General features: G+C 46.7%; 1 long non-coding RNA gene across 1 annotated transcript; it reads right to left on the minus strand.

Annotated features, from left to right (window-relative positions):
- Positions 1-8276: 8276 nt before the first annotated feature.
- LOC122154632 lies at positions 8277-21116 on the minus strand. The gene is made up of 3 exons (XR_006166653.1): positions 20957-21116; positions 10623-10728; positions 8277-10372 (listed from the first exon to the last, which is right to left on the minus strand). It is a non-coding gene; the product is annotated as an uncharacterized LOC122154632 (long non-coding RNA).
- Between the last annotated feature and the right edge of the window lie 11 nt (positions 21117-21127).

Below are 21127 nucleotides of genomic sequence, written 5' to 3' on the forward strand. Positions count from 1 at the left end.
TGAGGGTGGTGAGGCACAGGCACAGGGTGCCCAGAGCAGCTGTGGCTGCCCCCTCCCTGGGAGGGTTCAAGGCCAGGTTGGACAGGGCTGGGAGCACCCTGGGCTGGGGGAAGGTGTCCCTGCCCATGTCAGGGGGGTTGGAACTAGATGACCTTTAAGGTCCCTTCCAACCCAAACCATTCTATGACTCTATGTTGAAATTCAGAAAAATAAGAAGTTGTTACACTTAAATTCAACATGCTTTCCAAAAAAACATACTGTGATCAGGTCTACTAGCAGTAGAGAACTTACTTGAGTAATAAGATACTTAACTTCAGGGATGCATATGAACTGAAAAGTAAGAGTTTGCATATATGTAGAAGTATCATTTGCATCATTATCATGACATAACATGTTTCCACAATCCCAGTAGAATACCAAAAATTGAAAGAAACCTCAGAATACTGGTGTTAGAATTCCAAATTTATGCTGTTTCCTCTGGCATGTGTCCAATCTCTGCAAAGCATCCATGTTCATCAAAGCATATATTATGTAAGAGTATAATTGACCTAATCTTACATTTAGTATGAAAGGTATTGAAAAGGAATAAAACTACATGAATCTCACAAATGCTGCATGTCGCCCTAACCTGGATAAACAAGAACAATCAGAGCTAAAGTTAACGATGGGTCTTTCAACACTTGAACATAGGTTGCATGCATAAAATGAAGATTCACTAAAGCTACCACAGGTGAAGTAATACTCAAAAAGCAGTGACTCTTAACTGTATTCAACAGGAATCCTTAATGGATTCAGCCAAAATAACAGAACATCTTCACAGACCTCCCACGCTATCTGCTTGATATCCACTTGTAAGAAACACAGCTACCCTTAATACGGTCATAATGAAGTGTCAATTTAAGGCCCGAAGTAACACCTTTGTTCACAAGATCTCCCTGTGCCCATGCCTGCAGGCCCTGGTCCTCTGTACAGAGGCTTGTTTCCATGGCTGTGCTCTTGTATTTGAGCTGGAGGTGTGATGCATGCCATACAGTCCACTTAAAACATCTAACATTGCCTGATATTTGGTAAAATGAGGAAGCATCCAACCCCACAGTGACTTATGTTGCAGATTATACTTTCATTTATGTCCCCTGCCTCTAAATGCATTGCATGTAAACAAGATGATAAATGCCATCTGGTCATGCTTCAGAAAAAAAAAAAAAGTGAATCTTATTAGGATTATTTATTTTAATCCACCTCAATCTAAACACTAATGACATGCATTCTCTTTCACTTTTTAATCAACTATTTAGAGCAGATAAAACTGGATCATCTTGGTCTCATGATGGCTAACACTGACCAAAGCTCTTCCTATATGGCCTCTGTAAATAATCTCCGAGGATGACAAGTGTTAAGATAAATTGTCTACATAACAGCAGTTTGGGGAATCACATGCCCTCTTAGCACTGCTCCCGCCATGCATGGTGGTTGTGAATTCAACAACTCAATAGATTCGTGCAGTAGATTACCAATCATTAGCATGTAGATCCTTTAGAAAAGAAAGGCCTGACAATAAAAGTAAGGGAGATTTCTCTGAGTTCACACAAAGAAGAAAAATTCAACTTTTGATGAGGCAATGCAAGTGAAGAATCTACTTCCAGCTGTATTAAGAAAAGGACCATGATCAAAGCAACTAAGCAGGAAGCTGGTCTTTATGAATTCAAGAAACAACAGAGCAAATCTTTGCAGAGTTTTCAAAAAAGGAAGAAAGCAAATTTAATATTTTACTTTATGACCAAAAGGTAGTTTCAAATCAGATTTGAATGTAAATCCAATCCTTCCAAATGCAGAACATAATCTTTGTTATAGCTCCAAGCCTTGGTTGTTGCTTTCCTGTTTTATTTTCAGATCTTGAAATATTTCATAGAATCATAGACTATCTCAAGTTAGATAAGGATCACTGAGTCCAACTCCCTGCTCCTCGCAGGACTACCTGAAACTAAACCATATGAATAAGAGTATTGTCCAGACGCTCCGTGAACTCTGGCAGGCTTGGTGCCATGACCACTTCCCTGGGGAGCCTCTTCCAGTGACCAGGGACCATCTCAGTGAAGAACCTTTTCCTAATCTCCACTCTGAACTTGCCCTGACACAGCTTCATTCCATCTCCTCGTGTCCTGTTGCTGGTCACCAGAGAGAGGAGATCAGCACCTCCCGCTCTGCTGCCCACCCTGAGGAATTTGTAGGCTGTGATGAGGTCATCCCTCATTTTGATTTGACATAATAATCTAAATCAAGTAAAATATACATTCCATTTATGCCTCTCTGAAGGGTGCTCTTCCAAAGACTGCAATTGTGAATGTAAGGAGCACACCTTTCATAACAATTCTCCAAGCTCTGAGAAGTTTCTTTGACCCATCCAGACACTATGCAGACAGCCAGCAGCCCCATCTAGGCTAAGTTTGAATTTTTCATATAATGTGTCATTCTCTCTAAGATTTGGTGTTCCTCTGTTTGCCTAATCAGCTTTTTACGTATTTAACAGCAAGACAGGAAGTAAAAATTACAATAAAATATTCTTCAGTGTTACTATGCTTGACAGCCTGTAATTTTGAGTAGCCACTACATCACTAAGGTTCCACACATGCACAGAACAAGGAAGATACTGCCTTCACCTGGTTCCCTAAGGAAGGAGATTAACCACAGATTTTTGTTAACCATCCATTCCCTATCCCTCAGGCAAAGCAGAGCAATGATTTCCAACCTGCAAAGTCTTTGGCTTTTAAAGTGTCTTTAAAATTAAGACAGTAAGACTTCAAAGATAAGAAAATACAGAAGAAAAACAAAGGAGCTTGGGATTTTTTTTTTTGGGGGGGGGAAGGGGTTGACAGCTACATTTCAACTGTAGCCAGTAAAAACAGGAAGCAGTTGTGCCTGATGGGATTGGCTGCCCCAGTAAAATAGCTCATAAGAGGAGTGATACCAATTGTGGTACCTGATCTGCTGATGAGTTCATCTTATGAAAGCAAAAAAAGCTAATTCAAAGGAAAAAAAAAAAATAAAGGAAGGGGAAGAATAAGCATCAGAACCAACAGAAGAGAAGGATGGGAGCAGCACATCAGAAGAAGAATAGGATCATTGTCTTGGGCATCAGCTATATAGTCTAACTATATGCTTTAGCTATACCCTCAGCAAAGAGTAAGTCAAGAGGAAGGGAAAACAGAAGAACCACATTGGTAGAAGTTACCTTTAGGACACGGCTTCACAGTATGAAAAGATCAGCATGAGTACTAGGTTGACTTGCTCCTGCTCCTTCTTCACTTTAGAGCAGATCAGTTCCACAACTGTATTTGCAACATGGCTGCAGAAATAGTTGTGCCAGCAAGACTGGGAGGGCAAGAGGCCATGGCAGAGGGACGGAAATACCTTTAACTGTCATTGCCATCCAACATTTCATGTTGTGAAACATAGCCTGAAGTTATGTCTAGATAGGAAAACCACAAAGCACACTGAACTTCAGGGAAGGTACTTGCAGGCAAGTGTAAAGTAGCCATTCCATTGCTTTGATCTCTGTTCTTCAGACGTGGGTATTGTTCCACAGTGGTTTATAGCACTAAGGCACATCCTTCTCCCTAACCCCATCAACACATCTTCAATGCCTTTCTTGCACCAGCAAGTTCATGGAAAGCTTGTTCAGGGAGATGATTCGGATGAAAAGTAGCTCTCAAATAATGGAAGTATTCAGCCACAGCACCAACCTGAACCAGTACTCTGTAGTGCTGGTAGTGCAGACACAAAGAAGGGACTGTGGCACCTAGGCTTGAATCAGCTGAAAAATGTTGTTCTATGACAACGATGAGCCCATATGAAAAACCGGGTTCAATAAATATCCCAGCTGCCAGGAGTAACTTGTATATAGTAACTTCTGCCTAAATATACTATAGAGCTACACCTAGTATTACTGTATAGACATGGATTGGACAAGTACACAAGTAGTTGAAAACCTGACTTTTCTACTTTCTAGTTTGAGAAGTATGTGATGTGCATTTGTATTTGTATTGATATGGAGGGCAGTCTACCTGTAGGCTAGATATTCTGGTTATGCTAAATTTAATTTCTCATGCATGATTGAGCTTTGCAAGTAGAACACAGCTGGCATGTTCACATGTATAGATTTACTGATGTGTTCTGACATTTCCAGACACGCTGGCCTGTCAAATATCTGGAGTCTTGGTAGACTACCACACAAAGCATGAGAATCTGCTGCCAAAGTGAATAGTGTTGACAGGCCTGTGTTCCCTTCTGTTAAGCAGTCCTACTCAGGAGCCCAGAATGCTGTCTAAACAACTGAAGCTGACTCTTTACAGGCCACTACTATTTTCCTAGCTGGTTGGATGTCCACTTCTCACCATCACCAGTATTGCCTCCCTAAACCCAGACTGCAACAACTTTGTTGGAAGAGAATGTCAGAGCCAGTGGTAAGTCACAGCACTTTGTATCTCCTACCATTCTTGAGCTTTGCTATAAAAATGATGCAGAAGTGTTGGAGAATGGCTCAGAGACAAGGGTCCTGAGCCCACCGAGCAATTGTATGATCAGAGCCTGCTCTAGCTGCAGATGCTGAGCCTCACTAGGGTTTGCCTGCAGCTGCTCACAGCTGCTGATACAGGAGGAATGTCAAGGACGCTTCAGCCCTGTGTACCGTGGTGTGTCGAAAACAGGTTAAGGGGAATTAGGAATAGTGGTCTGAGAAACCTAGTGTTATGATAACGGTGGTCTGAGAAACATTGTGTTACGGTATATCGAAAACGGTGGTCTGAGAAACATTGTGTTACGGTGTATCGAAAACAAGTCAACAGGAATCAGAAATAGTAGCATGAGAAACTTAGTGTTATGAGAAGCTTGTGCTGTAAGCTAACTGCAAGTAGGTGGACCGTGCGAATACGACCTTTAGAGCTTAAGCCAATCAGCTAGTGACTAGTAGGCATAATAATTATCATTGTCTGTATAAATATATGTACCCTGGACCAATAAACACACACACGTTGATTGATGCTCTATCACCCACACTGAACCCGTCTCGGCGTGTCGTTCGTCCGCGGCTCCGCACAGAAGTACACTATTAAGGCAAGCCTAGGTATTTGTGGAGAGATGAGGGATTTACCTCATTTCAAAGCAATTTACATCTTTTCAAAGACAGTTTTTTAGAACAACAGTCATGACACTCTCTTCATTAACACCTTGAGTGGAATTAGACTACTCTGATTCAGGGGATTTAAGAAACATGAACCAGAACTGCAGGAGGAATTCTGGCTAGTATGACTTACGCTTTTTGTATCATCTCAGAAGTATAGCACAGTCTGTAATAATAGGTCTGAATGAGATGCTGATGAAGGTCTATATATCAACCTATAAGATATATACTCATATAGCTCCTGAATCTTTTAAATTAGACCTTATTATTTCAACCAAGAACAATGCATAGAATAACAGGAACAATTAGTTGTGACTGTCAACTACACGAAGAATGTAAATCTGACCCCTATCCTTCTGATCTCTTCTTCATACCCTTAGTAAGAATGCGATTTTTCCAGCACCTTCCAAAGCTACACAGTTAAGTCCCCTTTAGAAGTCATGTATCAGAAGCTTATTACAGAATTGAGGAAAATCAAGATACATTAGTACTTCAGACTGGGAATTGCATGGATTCTCCAGGATCATCCATTTACATTTTGGGGAAACTACTTTTAAACTTCAACTTAGAGAAGGTCTCAAAAATTGTAGTTACAGTATTCCCCCCTAACATGTTAATAACTTCAAACATTTTGACAGGCTGCTACATAAAACTTTCCCCAAAATCTCAAATCTTCACATAATGTGCTTTACAGCCAGCATCATTTAATACTTATTTCAAAAGACAGCTATCCACACAGCTGAGAAGCTGATTTAAACCAACCAAATTATAATGGACTCAAATTAAACAAAAGTTACTGCATCAAAACTGTATAAAACAGTCACTGTTTGAGCCTACTCAGCAGCTAAACACCACACAGTCACTCACCACCCACCTGCTCCCAGCCGGCAATCCCAAACACCAAGGCCCCACAGCCACACTCCCAGAAGTGGCAGCCCCTCCCACCCCTCTCCTGCCTTTATATAGTGAGCACAATGTCACATGACATGGACTATCGGCCAATCGGGGCCCAGCCCTCCAGCTGTGCTCCCCCCGCCCCCGCACACAGGTGAGGGCACTGGGCCCTGGGGAGCCCCTGGGGTCTCAGGGGGCTGCAGCTCCTCCCGCTGCCAGACCAACGGGAACTCTAGTCCACCCCCAGCCAGGAAAAAAAACATAGTGCCTTATTTACGTCTTTCAAATCTACAACAACCATAAAGTACTCTGTTAGGTGCTTGTTTTCTGAACTACAAACCCTTCTCAGAATTAACCTCCCTTAACAGAGTATGTATAATACAATAACAGGCTTTTCCTTTCTGTTACAGCACCTTTCAGAGAAGCCGTAATTAATTTATGGAAAGTGGTAGCTGTCATGAAGAATTTAGAGCTGCTGTACAGTACTGGAAGTTCTAGTCACAGAAGGAGCTACTTGGTGCTGTGGCTGGCCATGTGACCCAACGGTGTTGGAAACACACCAGTGTTTTCGCTGGCACGGAACAGTGCTTGCAGAGCACCAAGGATTCCCTCTGCTTCTCTCTGTGTGTCCCCACGTGAGCAGGATGAGGCTGGGCGAGGGGCTTTGAGGAGACACAGTTGTGAAAGCCAGCCGACCCAAATTGACCAAAAGGGTCCTCCATGACATGTAGTGTCATGCTGTGCAACAAAGCCTGGGTCTTTGGTGTTTCCAAATTAGCCCTTGACTGGGGACTGGCTAGGCGTTGGTCTGCTGGGGTCAACACACCGCAGCCTGTTTAGAGAAAGGAGGGTGTTTGCTTTGTGTTTTGTAGTCTCCTGGGGGACCAGGAACGTTCCTGCATTGGGGGCACAAGGGCCCTGAGAGCCCTGGGCATGTGGCATAGCAGCACAGGTTTAGGGAGGGTCCTTAGCAGGGCCCCCTGCCTTCCCTCTGCCTGGGCAGGGCCAACCCTGCCGGCCAGGGGGTCCCCATGAGGCAAGGAGAGAGCGCTGGTGCTGGGTGACATGGGCTGGGGCTCCATGGGGCTTTGTCTTGCTCCACCCCTCTGGCTCCACATTGTCATGGGGAGCTCCGGGCACTAAAGTGGCCCCAGTCACGTGCCAAGGGGCTGCTGCCTGTCCCCATACTCAATGGAACGCTCAAGCACCCAGAACATCACAACAGCTTCTTCTGCGGTGGCCCACAGACCCCAGTGGCTGCTCTGGGATGGACCAGCTTGCAGGCCCTTGCAGGGTTGTGACGAGAGTCAGCACCTACACACGGAAGAGGACAGAGCCCTGCTGCACCCTCTCTCCCCACCGTGAGAGCCGAGGCAAGCGTGAGCCCCTGACGAGGAGGCCCTGGCCAGAAGACAGGCCTTGGGAAGCCCCTTAGCAGATGTCCCCACCAGAGCTCCTCCACCAGCCACGGTCCCCCTGCCTAGGCTTGCTGCCTGTCCTTGCCCCAGGCATCTACATTGCTCCAGAAACCCCTGCCCAGTGGATTGGTGCATTAGGTGTCCCTGTCCAGGTGTTGGCAGTGGGGGGACAGCCGAGGGAGCCTCTGTGGGCAGGGGCCAGGGCTGCCCCGTGCCAGACATGGCCAGTTCCAGCCAGCTCCAACAGATCCATTGCAGGAGACAGCTGAGCACATCTTACAACTTCCTTGGGGTGAGACGTGCTCCAGGGGTCAGCTGTGGGTCCCACTCCTGTTTAATGTCTTCATTAACGATGTGGATGATGGGGCAGAGCGTGTGTGTCAGCCAAAACCTGAGTGGGAGTTGAGTGGACAGTCAGACAACGGGCACAGCCTGAAACACAGGAGGTTCCTCCTGAACATCAGGAAACGCTATTTTTCTGTGAGGGTCACCAAGCCCAGGCACCAGTTGCCCAGCAAGGTTGTGAAGTCTCCCCTCTTTGAAATATTCAGAAGCTGTCTGGACATGGACCTGGGAAACTGGCTCTGGGTGGCGGCCCTGCTTGAGACAGGGATTTGGGCTGGATGACCTCCAGAGGTCCCTGCCAACCCCAACCATTCTGTGATTCTGTGATGTACAGAGGGGATAGGGAAAGTAAATAAATAAATGAATAGATAGATAGATAGATAGATAGATAGATAGATAGATAGATAGATAGATAGATAGATAGATAGATAGATAGATAGATAGATAGATTAATGAAAGAAACATCATTAGAAAAAGACTACAACAAAGTCATTCCAATCACTAAATTTTAATAAATCTCTTTTTTCTATTAGGAAAAAAAGCAGTGCTTACTCCTGAGTAATATGGTAGTATCAGGCTAACCTCCATGTTTATATCATAGATTGTCTAGCAAGCAACCAGAATGCAGACATACAGATGACAGCATGCTTAAAAAATTAGACACTTTACTACAGTTTGGTTTATAGCATGGCTCCAAGTATTTAAAAAACCTCAAATGGCAGTCTTTCAAATGTTGCGCTCTCTCTTCTCGGTTGGTCCAAAAGGTAATGCCAGTCTAGGTTGCCTCTTAAGCTTACCAAAAGGAAGTGTATGACTTCCTATCTCCAGTGTGAAAAGACATTTATTCATTGGGATAAGCATGCAGTGGCAAAACTAGACTCATATTTGATTTGTAAGCATAGTTCTTTCTTCCTGTCAGTTGCTGTCATATACTTTGCATCCCTGTCCCCATATAATCTGTAATACAATCAGACGGTTTCGTATTTTCCCTTTGGTGATATTAGAAGAAGCAGCCCTAGCAAAGGAACTTTGTGACTGTGGTCACAACGATGAGTAAAACCCAGGACAGGTGTTTGGTCAAGGTGGCATTTATTATGCTGGTAGTTTGCAAAACGTTTACCTTGGGGGTCAATCCAGCAGCTAATGAAAGTAAACAACAGTGAAGAAAGGTGTTTCAGTTGTTTTGAAGAGGAACTCATCAGGGATGCATTGTAGGGGAAGTAGGTCATGTAGAGAGGATGTTGATGGTGAGAAGTCACATGTATAAAGACTCTTGAAGTGTCTAACCAGATGGAACATTCCCATTTTTAAATGAAGTCACTATGTTCCCATTAACAAGTTAAATCGACAAGACATCAAGAACAGGTCTGTTGATTGTTTTCAGGCGGTTTTGCATGGTACATCTGAGGACTGACATTGCTTGAAGGCTAGATTTGCCTCCCTATAAGTGTTCCTATTCCAAATCCATCATACTTATTTGTCTCAAACAAGCAACTGCTAGAAAACCCAGAAGACTGAGCTCATAAATACCATATTGTCTTTTAACATGGTAGATGAGAAGTTCCCTGTCCAACTATGCCTGGGGTTATTACACTGGTTCTTCGTTACAGCATGCTTATTCCAGTAAATCCAAATGTCACCAAGTGGCTCACCAATTATGTGTGCATAGTATCATCCTGTGTCTGCACTAGCAAGCAGCAGAGGTTTCCTCTAGGCTAGAGGCACACCGAGAAGGAGGTTTTCTTATGTTTTGACCAACTAACTACCAAATCAGTCACGTCATTTCACGTCTACTCATGCTCCCACAGATCTGGGACCTGGGAGGAAAGGAAAGGCCCTTTACCAGCTCCTCAAAGCATAGGTACAGTCATTCCCTTGCTTCCTAGTATTTACACCTCCAGCAGCACCGTTAGCCTTCCACAACCTTACAGACAGTGCACTGGGACAACATATACTCTGGCGCTTACACTTTTTGCCTCTTGCTTTTTGTCCAGATGGCCTTTATTTATCATGGGAACTTACTGTTCTCCCTTCCTTGCTCCCAGCTAGGTAGTTAATCTTTCCTAAAGAAAACAGAGAGTCTTCCCCTACCTTACTTAAACTCCACCCCAATATAGATAGCCAGGGACCTCTTAGGAAGTTCACAAAGCCAGTACACCAGTTCAGTTAAGGGACAATGAACACATGACCCCTCCCTCTACTGCTTTCCTCAATCTTCAGCCTGCCTCATCCTACACTGGAAAGACATCACGTTCTTCCAAAACTCCCTTCCCAACTAATTCCTGGAAGATCCACCTATCCTTCCCTCTGCAATCCATTTCTTCATTTATCCCCATGCCACACATCCCACCCTCTTCTCAATAGATCCAGCTGGAGAATCCAAGACCTCACCTTGATCCTTCTTTCTTTGGCTGCAAGGCCTGACAGTTGTAACGTTTGACCCGCAGCAGCTCAGCTACTTATGTTGACTAAGTCTTTTCTCAAATTTCTTTCATCACGTCTCTCTGCTGGAATTCATGGGAGAACACCTTGTCTCTCACTGCATGCACAGAGCACAGATCAAGATTAGATCTTGTTTGAGGTCTTAAAAGTGCTGGTAATAGAAATAATAGCAGAAAATAATAAGACTCAACACTTGTGTAATATTTTATGACTATCCTTAGTCAGCCAAGGAATTTTAGTTTGCTGCTTCCTTGCCTCAGCTAGCTATGGAGGAAAACAGTGGGCTACTATGGGACAGCGCTGACTCCAGTCTAATTAAAACAAACAAACAAAAAGCAGCAACTTACCTCACAGTTCTTGTGGAACATAGTGTATCACAGGGTTTATGAATAGCTTGTAGACTCCTCAGGGGTTAGCACCAGTTATCTGATATGGACTCTCACTGCTAAAAGCCTGCACAAATAGAGTATTGAACTTATTTCAAAAATGACCTTTGTGAAATGGACAGAAGTTCTTGCTGAGTGACTACTATGATGTCCTAGTGACTATAGCCTTGAAATGCTCCTTTATATAACAATAAATGTGTGACTAAGTAGGTGAAATATAATTCAGTCTTCAGGCAACATAAAGGACAGAAGAAAACATTAACACCACAGAAATCTCATTTCAAACTTTTCCTGTGCTTTCATCTACCATAGCAGCTTACAGAAAGGCAAAACAGGATTATTATGAGTAAGGTGTGATTCAAAGGCATATTTTACCTGCCATTCAGAACAAAGCACAAAAATATAAATGCAGATGTATGAAAAACATTTGTGGGTTTAAAAGTCAAATGAGGTATACAGCTGAATGTTAAAACACAGAAGTTATCCCTTTAAAATTATCACAGCATGTTCACTCAGGGACAAGTCCATGATTTGGGATATGTGTTTACTGCAAGATTCAGTAATAATCCAAGTCTAACTATATGAAATTGCTCACTTCACAACTGCAAGATTTGGTAATAATCAAAGTCTAACTACATGAAATTGCTCATTTTACAACATGAAACTCTGCAGGAAGGTTGTCCTGGTTCAGGCTGGAAGAGAGTTCATGTTCATTTTTGGTAGCTGGAGGAGTGCTGATGGCACGCCGGGATTTCAGGGACTCTCCAGCTCTGCGTGCCCTGCCTGTGCGCAGGCAGTCAAAAAGCAGGGAGGGAGCACAGCTGGAGCACTGGGCCCGGATTGGCCGATATTCCATGTCATGTGACATTATGCTCTCCATATAAAGGCAGGAGTGGGTGGGAAGGGGCCGCTCTCACTTCTGGGAGTGTTGCCGCAGTGTCTTTGTGTTTTGGGATCGCCAGCCGGGAGCGGGGGGGGTGTCGGTCAGCGGGTGGTGAGCAATTGCATTGTGCATTGCCCGTCTGTACTGTCACCGTATTATTTTATTACTCTTGTTAAACTGTTTTTATCTCAACCCACGAGTCTCCCTTTGCCCCTCCGATTCCCTCCCCATTACCAAGTAGGGGAGGGTGGGTGAGCGGTTGCGTGGTGTTTGGCTGCTGACCAGGCTCAAACCATGACAGTCCTTTTTGGCGCCCAATGTAGGGCTCGAAGGGTCGAGATCACAACAGAATTGATCTGCGTGTCCTATCAAATTTGTTAAATGCCAACTGTCTATCTGGTTATAATGTCATTCACTTGGCTCCTAGAATTGTGGTTTTCATTGCTGCAGTTGTGTTATACATCACATTACTTACCACATGTAATCTCCATGCTGATGCTTATTACCTGTGCGAATTGGATTAAGATTTTTGCCTTGCTGTATTATGTAACATTAATCTATGGCATGATAAAATCTTCAGTCCTGAGAGTAGCAGGACATTTGTACTCAGCGTGGTTATCGTCTGTGTACACTGGGGGCACCTAGTGGAATGGGTTAGTAACTACACCCTCTACCTTGTCTCCTTGGAGAGCCCACCCAAGGCGGAGATACCTTCTTCCATCTTCTCCTTCTCCAAGCTACTTGCAAGTATGCTTGAGAATACTGAGAATTCTGAGTATCCGTGGAATGCTCATATTAACGTTGTTTTCTCACTGCTGGGAGCTGTTATGTTCCTGAATGTGGTTCAGATTTTGTTTAGGGTTAAGCAACTGTTTCTGATTACCACTCAGAGGCCTACCCCAAGTTTGGATAGTTGTGGGTGGCTGGGCAAGTACCTAGGACAGTGGGGACCTCCAATGTTTTGGAACTTCACCCCTGAACAAGTGCAGGATCCTAAGAAGCCATTAAAACATTTAGAAAAGGTGTGTTGTCATCTTGGTACCTCAAGAGAGACACAGATCATGCTGGGGCCTGGTCCATGCCTATCAAGCCCTGCTTACTGCTATGCAGTACCATTAAAAAGAAGAGGTCTCTGGATCTGAGAACAAAACAACAGGCACTGCAACCATTCCAACACCTCCACCAAACACTGCAGCCACTCCAACTCTGGCAACAGGCACTGCAGATAATCCAACCCCTACGATAAGCACTGTGGGTGAACCAGAGATCCAATCCACAATGGTGTCAGTTGCTCCCATACAGAAGAAGAAATACACACACACACAAAAAAAAACCACCTCGTATTGTAAAAGATGATGATGAGCCAGGGCTATCATGAGAACAGGAGGAGGAGGCAGGGCCAGTGGATATCACCTGATCCCTATCCCTGAGTGAACTACGAGACATGTGAAAGGATTTCAGCCGCCATCCAGGTGAACATCTCATTACTTGGCTGCTCCAATGCTGGGAGAGCGGGCCCAATAGTGTGGAATTAGAAGGTAGAGAGGCCAGGCAGCTGGGATCCCTGTCCAGGGAAGCGGGCATTGACAAGACCACTGGAAGAAGGACACAAATTCTCAGCCTTTGGAGGTGACTTCTGTCAGGCGTGAGGGACAGATATCCCTTCAAGGAAGATCTTATATGTCATCCAAGTAAGTGGACCACCATCAAGAGAGGCATCCAATACGTGAGGGAACTGCCTGTGCGGGAGATGGTTTATTATGATCCAGATGATGCACGGCTACCCACAGACCCAGATGAAGTCCAATGTACCTGGCCCATGTGTCAGAAGTTTATATGGAGTGCTTCCACCATCACATACCAATGTATTAGCAGTATTGAACTGGAGAGATGAAGAGGGACCAACTATGGACAACTTGACTCACCAACTCCAGCACTACGAAGAAAGTCTCTCTTCTTCCATTGTGGTGGCTGTGGAGAAACTGTCACAAGAAGTCTGACAACTCAAAGAGGACATGTGCTACTCTCCACCTGCACTGTCATGGTTTGGGCCTGGTTGGCAGCCAACCACAACGCAGCAGCTCTCTCTCCCTCCTCCTCACAAGTCCCACTGCTCGTCACCACGTCCCTTCTTAAATATGTTATCGCAGAGGCGCAGATGATTGTCTCAGTTTTCCAAACAGAAGTGGAGCTGACTTGGAGGTGGGGGAGTTTCGAGAAGCTTCTCACAGGGGGCTGCCCCTATAGCCCCCTCCCCTGCCACCAAAAAAACTCCACCACTCACTCAACCCAGGACATGCACGGACTAAGGTCTCAGCTATCAGGAGCAAACGGTTCCCTACTCAAGCGAGACGGTATACACCACGGGGGAACTTATGGTATTACCTGTGTGACCATGGAGAAGACATGAGAAAATGGGATGGGAAACCCACCTACCTTCTGAAAGAGTGGGTTTGAGGGTTGGAAGGAAGAACGGCTACAAATCAAGGCTCTTCCAGGAGAAGTGCCGCTCCAGTCTCCGCTAATCAGTTACCCAAACCGCGCAGAAGAGTTGACTTTGCTCCTGATCCTATGAGGAGAACTTCTGAGTTGTATTTGCAAGAAGTGAGTAACCAGGATGAGACTGAGATCCGCGTAGACCGCACTATCCCCTTCATCGATAATGGACACTATCAGCAGCATTAGAGGGGCCCTGCCTCCAGCCAGGTGGAGGAGAGGGACAATCGTGTTTACTGGACTGTGTGGATTCGATGGCCTGGCACATCTGACCCCCAGGAGTATAAGGCTTTGGTGGACACTGGTGCCCAGTGCACCCTGATGCCATCGAATTAAAAAGGAACAGAGACGATTTGTATTTCAGGAGTGACGAGGGGGTGTCAACAGCTGACTGTGTTGGAGGCTGAGGTGATCTTAACTGGGAATGAGTGGCAAAAGCACCCCATTGTGACTGGCCCAGAAGCTCCCTGTATTCTTTGTATAGATTATCTCCGGAGAGGGTATTTTAAGGACCCAAGAGGGTACCGGTGGGCTTTCAGTATAGCTGCCTTGGGGATGGAGGAAATCAAATAGCTGTCCACTCTGCCAGGGCTCTCAGAGGATCCTTCTGCTGTGGGACTACTGAAGGTTGAAGAGCAACAGGTGCCAATCACTACCACGACTGTGCACCGATGGCAATATCGCACCAACAGAGATTCTGTAGTTCCCATCCACCAACTGATTCGTCAACTCGAGAGCCAAGGGGTGATCAGCAAAAGTCGCTCACCCTTCAACAGCCCTATATGGCCAGTGCAGAAGTCTAATGGAGAGTGGAGATTGACAATGGACTATTGGGGCCTGAATGAAGTCACACCACCGTTAAGTGCTGCTGTGCCAGACATGCTACAGCTTCAGTATGAACTGGAGTCAAAGGCAGCCGAGTGGTACGCCACAACTGATATCGCCAATGCCTTTTTCTCCATCCCTCTGGCAGCAGAATGCAGGCCACAGTTTGCTTTCACCTGGAGGGGTGTCCAATACACTGGAACCGACTGCTCCAGGGGTGGAAACACAGTCCCAGTATTTGCCATGGACTGATCCACACTGCACTGGAACAGCGTGAAGCTCCAGAACATTTACAATACATCGATGACATCATTCTATGGGGGAATACAGCAGAAGAAGTTTTCGAGAAGGGAGAAAAAAGAGTTAAAATTCTTTTGAGAGCTGGCTTCGCCATAAAACGGGGTAAAGTCAAGGAACCTGCACGGGAGATTCAGTTTTTAGGAATAAAATGGCAAGATGGACATCGTCAGATTCCAATGGATGTGATTAATAAAATAACAGCTATGTCTCCACCAACCAGCAGAAAGGAAGCACAAGCTTTCTTAGGTGTGGTGGGTTTCTGGAGAATGCATATTCCAAATTACAGTCAGATCATAAACCCTCTTTATCAAGTGACCCAGAAGAAAAGTGACTTTTTATGGGGCCCTGAGCAACAAAAAGCTTTTGAACAAATTAAACAAGAATTAGTTCATGCTGTAGCCCTTGGGCCAGTTTGGGCAGGACATGATGCCAAAAATGTGCTCTACACTGCAGCTGGGGAGAATGGCCCTACCTGGAGTCTTTGGCAGAGGGCACCAGGGGAGACCCGGGGTCGACCCCTGGGATTCTGGAGTCGAGGATATAGAGGATCCGAAGCCCGTTATACTCCAACTGAAAGAGAGATACTGGCAGCATACAAAGGGGTCCGAGCTGCTTCAGAAGTGATTGGTACAGAAGCACAGCTCCTCTTGGCACCCCGACTCCCGGTACTGGGCTGGATGTTCAAAGGGAAGGTCCCCTCAACACATCATGCAGCTGACGCTACGTGGAGTAAGTGGGTCGTGCTCATCACACAGCGGGCTCGAATAGGAAACACCAACCGCCCAGGAATACTAGAAGTAATCACAACTTGGCCAGAAAACAAAGACTTTGGAATGTCACCAGAGGAAGAGGTGACCCCAGCTGCAGGGGCACCGCCATATAATGAGCTACCAGATAATGAGAAGCGATATGCCTTATTTACCGATGGGTCCTGTCGCATTGTAGGGAAACATCGGAAGTGGAAGGCTGCTGTGTGGAGCCCCACACGTCGGGTCGCAGAAGCTGTTGAAGGAGAGGGTGAATCCAGTCAACTTGAAGAGGTGAAAGCCATCCAGCTGGCCTTAAGCATTGCTGAGCGAGAAAAATGGCCAGTCCTTTATCTCTACACTGACTCATGGATGGTGGCAAATGCCCTGTGGGGGTGGTTGCAGCAGTGGAAACAGAGTGGCTGGCAGCGTAGAGGCAAACCCATCTGGGCTGCTGATTTGTGGCAAGATATTGCTGTTCAAAGAGAGAACTTGGTTGTGAAAGTACGCCACGTAGATGCTCATATACCCAAAAATCAAGCAACGGAAGAACATCAAAACAACCACCAGGTGGGCCAGGCTGCAAAGATTAAGGTGGCCCAAGTAGATCTGGACTGGCAGCATAAGGGTGAAAAATTTATGGCTCGCTGGGCCCATGACTCCTCAGGCCATCAAGGAAGAGACGCAACGTATAGATGGGCTCATGACCGAGGGGTGGACCTAACTATGGACATTATATCACAGGTTGTCCATGAATGTGAGACATGTGCTGTGATCAGGCAGGCCAAGCGGTTAAAACCTCTTTGGTATGGAGGGAGATGGTTAAAGTATAGATATAGGGAGGCCTGGCAGATCGATTATATTACGCTCCCACAAACTCAGCATGGTAAGTGTTATGTGCTCACAATGGTAGAAGCAACTACCGGATGGCTGGAAACATATGCTGTGCCCCATGCCACTGCCTGGAACACTATTCTGGGACTTGAAAAACAAGTCCTGTAGCAGCATGGCACCCCAGATAGAATTGAGTCAGATAATGGTACTCATTTTCAAAATAATCTCATAAACACCTGGGCAAAAGATCATGGCACTGAGTGGATATATCATATCCCCTATCATGCCCCAATCTGGGAAAATTGAGCGGTATAATGGGCTACTGAAGACCATGCTGAGAGCAATGGGAGGCAGAACTTTTAAGCATTGGGACACACATTTAGCAAAGGCCACCTGGTTGGTCAATACTAGAGGATCTGCCAACCAGGCTGGCCCTGCACAGTCAAACATTCTGCATATTGTAGATGGAGACAGAGTCCCGGTAGTGCACCCTAAAAACATGCTGGGGAAGACCATCTGGGTTATTCCTACCTCAGGTAAAGGTAAGCCCATACGTGGAATTACCTTTGCCCAAGGACCCACGTGCACTTGGTGGGTAATGCAGGACAGGGAAGTCCAATGTGTACCTCAAGGGGACTTAATGTTAGGCGAAAATAGCCAATAAGCTGTATTAGATTAGTCACCACACCACCCTACCAATGCTTTGTTATGGCAAACATGAACGTGGATGAAAATAGGACTGGTTCCAGCAACTGATGCCCAGCGACTGCCGCAGACTGTGAATACAGACACCATCAGATGCATCAGCCACCAGCTCCAGCTGCAATAGAGACTGCATGCCATCCTCCTGCCAGGTCTAAGGACACCTCTGCCCTACTGACTGAGCATCACTCCTCCTGCCTGAAGGGACTGTTATGACAGATGGAACCTGAAGCTATGGACCAAGTGAACTCATGATACATCCTGCAATGATGGACCATGGACTGAGGGAATGACATCTGTGCGCATATGTCTTTGACCAAGGATGAGGACAGTAAATAACAAGAATGTATTAGAAATATGGAACGTGAGCATAATGTAAAATGATATGGAATAAGGGGTGGATATTGTCCTGGTTCAGGCTGGACTAGAGTTCCTGTTGGTCTGGCAGCGGGAGGAGCTGCAGCACCCTGAGACCCCAGGGGCTCCCCAGGGCCCAGTGCCCTCACCTGTGTGCGGGGGCGGGGGGAGCACAGCTGGAGGGCTGGGCCCCGATTGGCCGATAGTCCATGTCACGTGACATTGTGCTCACTATATAAAGGCAGGAGTGGGCTGGGAGGGGCTGCCACTTCTGGGAGTGTGGCTGTGGGGCCTTGGTGTTTGGGATTGCTGGCTGGGAGCAGGCGGGTGTCGGTAGGTGGGTGATGAGCAGCTGTATATTGTACATTACCTGTTGATATTGCTGTCAGTGTATTATTCTGTTACTGTTATTAAGCTGTTTTTATCTCAACCCGTGAGTCTCCCTTTGCTCCTCCGATTCCCTCCCCATTCCCAAGTGGGGGAAGGGTGGGTGAGCGGCTGTGTGGCATTTAGCTGCTGAGTAGGCTCAAACCACAACAGGCCTTGATTTGGTCCCCCATAACATTCTTGCCTCTAAATTGGAGAGATATGGGTTTATCAGATGGACTGTTAGATGGATAAGGAACTGGCTGATTGGCCTTCTCCAACAAAGTCAGTTGCTCATTGTCAAAGTGGAAACCAGCAACAAGTGGTGTCCTACAGGGGTCCATACTGGCACCAATAATATTCAATATCTTCATCAGTAGTATAGACAGTGTGATTGAGTGCATCCTCAGCAAGTTTGTGGCTGACACCGAGCTGAGTGGTGCAGCTGATACACTGGAGGGATGGGATGCCATCCACAGAGACCTTAGCAGGCTTGTGAAGCGGCCTTGTGTGAACCGCGTATTCAACAGGGCCAAGAGCAAGGTCCTGCACCTGAGTAGGTGAAATCCCCAGTATCAGTACAGACTGGGTAATGGATGAATTGAGAGCAGCGCTGTCGAGGATTTGGGAATACTGATAGATGAAAAACTGGTCATGAGCCGGCAATGGGCACTCACAGACCAGGAAGCCAACCGTATCAGGGCTACACAAAAGGAAGTGTGAGCAGCAGGTCAAGGGATGTGATTCTCCCCCTCTCCCCTTCTCTGGTGAGGCCTCACCTGGAGTAGTGCATCTAGCTCAGGGGTCTCCAGGTCAACAAGGACAAGGGACCTGATAGAGCCAATTCAGAGGAGGGCCACAAAAATGGTCAGGGGAATGGAATATCTCTCCTGTGAAGAAAGGCTGAGCTGGAGTTGTTCGGCCTGAAGAAGGCTAAGGGGAGACCTTATTGTGGCCTTGTAAGATGGAGAGTGCCTCTTTACCAGGGTCTGTAGTGATGGGACAAGGGGCAACAGTTTTAAACTGAAAGAGCATTAAGTTTAGATTGGATATACGAAAGAAATTCTTCCCTGTGAGGGTGGTGAGACACAGGCACAGGTTGCCCAGAGAAGCTGTGGCTGCCCCCTCCCTGGGAGTGTTCAAGGACAGGTTGGATGGGGCTTTGAGCAACCTGGTCTAGTGGAAGGTATCCCTGCCCATGGCAGGGGGGGTGGAACTAGATGATCTTTAAGGATCTCTTCCAACCCAAAGCATTCTATTTTTCTATGACACATAGCTTGCAGATTGGTTTATCAAAACAACAAACGATCCTTATCGTTTGCTCAGTCAGCAAGCAGCTAACAAAAGGAATTCTTGTTCCTGTACAGTTGCTGTAAAACATTCCTATCGTGGTTTAAAATAAAAATAAAAAGTTTAGTCTCTGGAAAACAGCTTATTAAGAAAAAAAAAAAAGTGTTATGATTTGTAAGGAAAATTATCTGACCTTTTCTGTTCATCACTGATGATATCAAACTGAGAGGTGCTATTGACTCTCTTGAAAGACAACAGGCCTCACAGAGGGATCTGGATAGTTTGGAGCATTGGACAACCATCAGTGGCATCAATTTTAACAGGAACAAATGCCAGATTTTGCACCTGGGACAGTGCAACACTGGCCACAATTTTCAACTGGGGGAGGAGTGGCTGGAGATCAGCCCTGCAGAAAGGGATCTGGGGGGGCTGGTGACAGCAGGCTCAGTGTGAGCCAGCGGTGTGTGCCCTGGCAGCCCAGGGGGCAAACCCCATCCTGGGGTGCACCAAGCACGGCAAAGCCAGCCGGTCACAAGGGGCGGTTATCCTGCTGTATTCAGTGTTGGCACGGCCTCGCCCGCAGTTCTGTGTGCAGCTCCGGGCCCCACAATTTAAGAAGGATGTCAAAGTCCTTGCACGTGTCCAGAGGAGGGCAACAAAGCTGTTGGAAGGGCTGGAAGGCATCTCCTGCGAGGAGCAGCTAAGGACATGGGGCTTGTCTAGTTTGGAGAACAGGAGGCTGCGGGGTGACCTCCTCGGTCTCTGCAGCTCCCTGAGGAGGGAAGTGGAGAGGGAGGTGCTGAGCCGCCTGGTACCCAGTGACAGGATGCGTGGGAATGGCTCAAAGCTGCATCAGGGGAGGTTCAGACTGGACATTAGGAAGCATTTCTTTACCGAGATGGTGGTCAAATGCTGGCACAGGCTTCCTAGGGAGATGGCTGATGCCCTGAGCCTACCAGTGTTTAAGAGACATTTGGACAATGCCCTTGACAACAGGCTTTAAATTTAGGTCAGCTCTAAATTGATCAGGCAGTTGGACCAGATGATCGTTGTAGGCTCCTTCCAAATACTCTAAGAAACTTCTTTTGCTGCACACATAAACGTTGCCTAGCAATCGACAGTCACACCTCTACTATAATCCATATTCCTCTTAAAATACAGACTGAACGCCTCAAGCAGTCTCTTCTCTAAGGACAGCTGGGCTCTGCCACTATCCCGCTGTCCCAAAGAAAACGGGCTGGCCCGGAGGCTGGAAACCAAACTCAACCTTCTGCTTCGTTTTCCTTCAGCCATCCAGAGATAAGTTACCGAAAAGCAGTGTCCGGAGGAGCGCGCTCCCGCAGAGAGCGGCTCGTTCCGGTGCGGGGCCGGCGCGGGCGCCACGGCCGGCGGCGGGACCGGCTCGCTCGCCCGCCCGGCAGCGCAGGGAGGAGGCGGCTCTGGCCCGGGCAGGCCACCCACCGTCCGCGGAAAACAAGCAAGCAAACCAACCGCACCGAAGCCTTCCACGGCCTTAAGCCTCCCGTTAGAAACGCGCGGGCAGGGCGAGCAGAGGCGGAGGCCGTAAGCGGCCGCGCAGCTCCCACCCGACCCACCGCTCCGCGGACGGCCCGCTATCGCGACACACCGGGTCCGCCGGCGGCGGGGACGCGGACGGGCACCAGTCC

The sequence above is a fragment of the Tyto alba genome, unplaced genomic scaffold (genome assembly GCF_018691265.1).
Source record: "Tyto alba isolate M040663 unplaced genomic scaffold, T.alba_DEE_v4.0 Super-Scaffold_42, whole genome shotgun sequence".
NCBI lineage: Eukaryota > Metazoa > Chordata > Aves > Strigiformes > Tytonidae > Tyto > Tyto alba.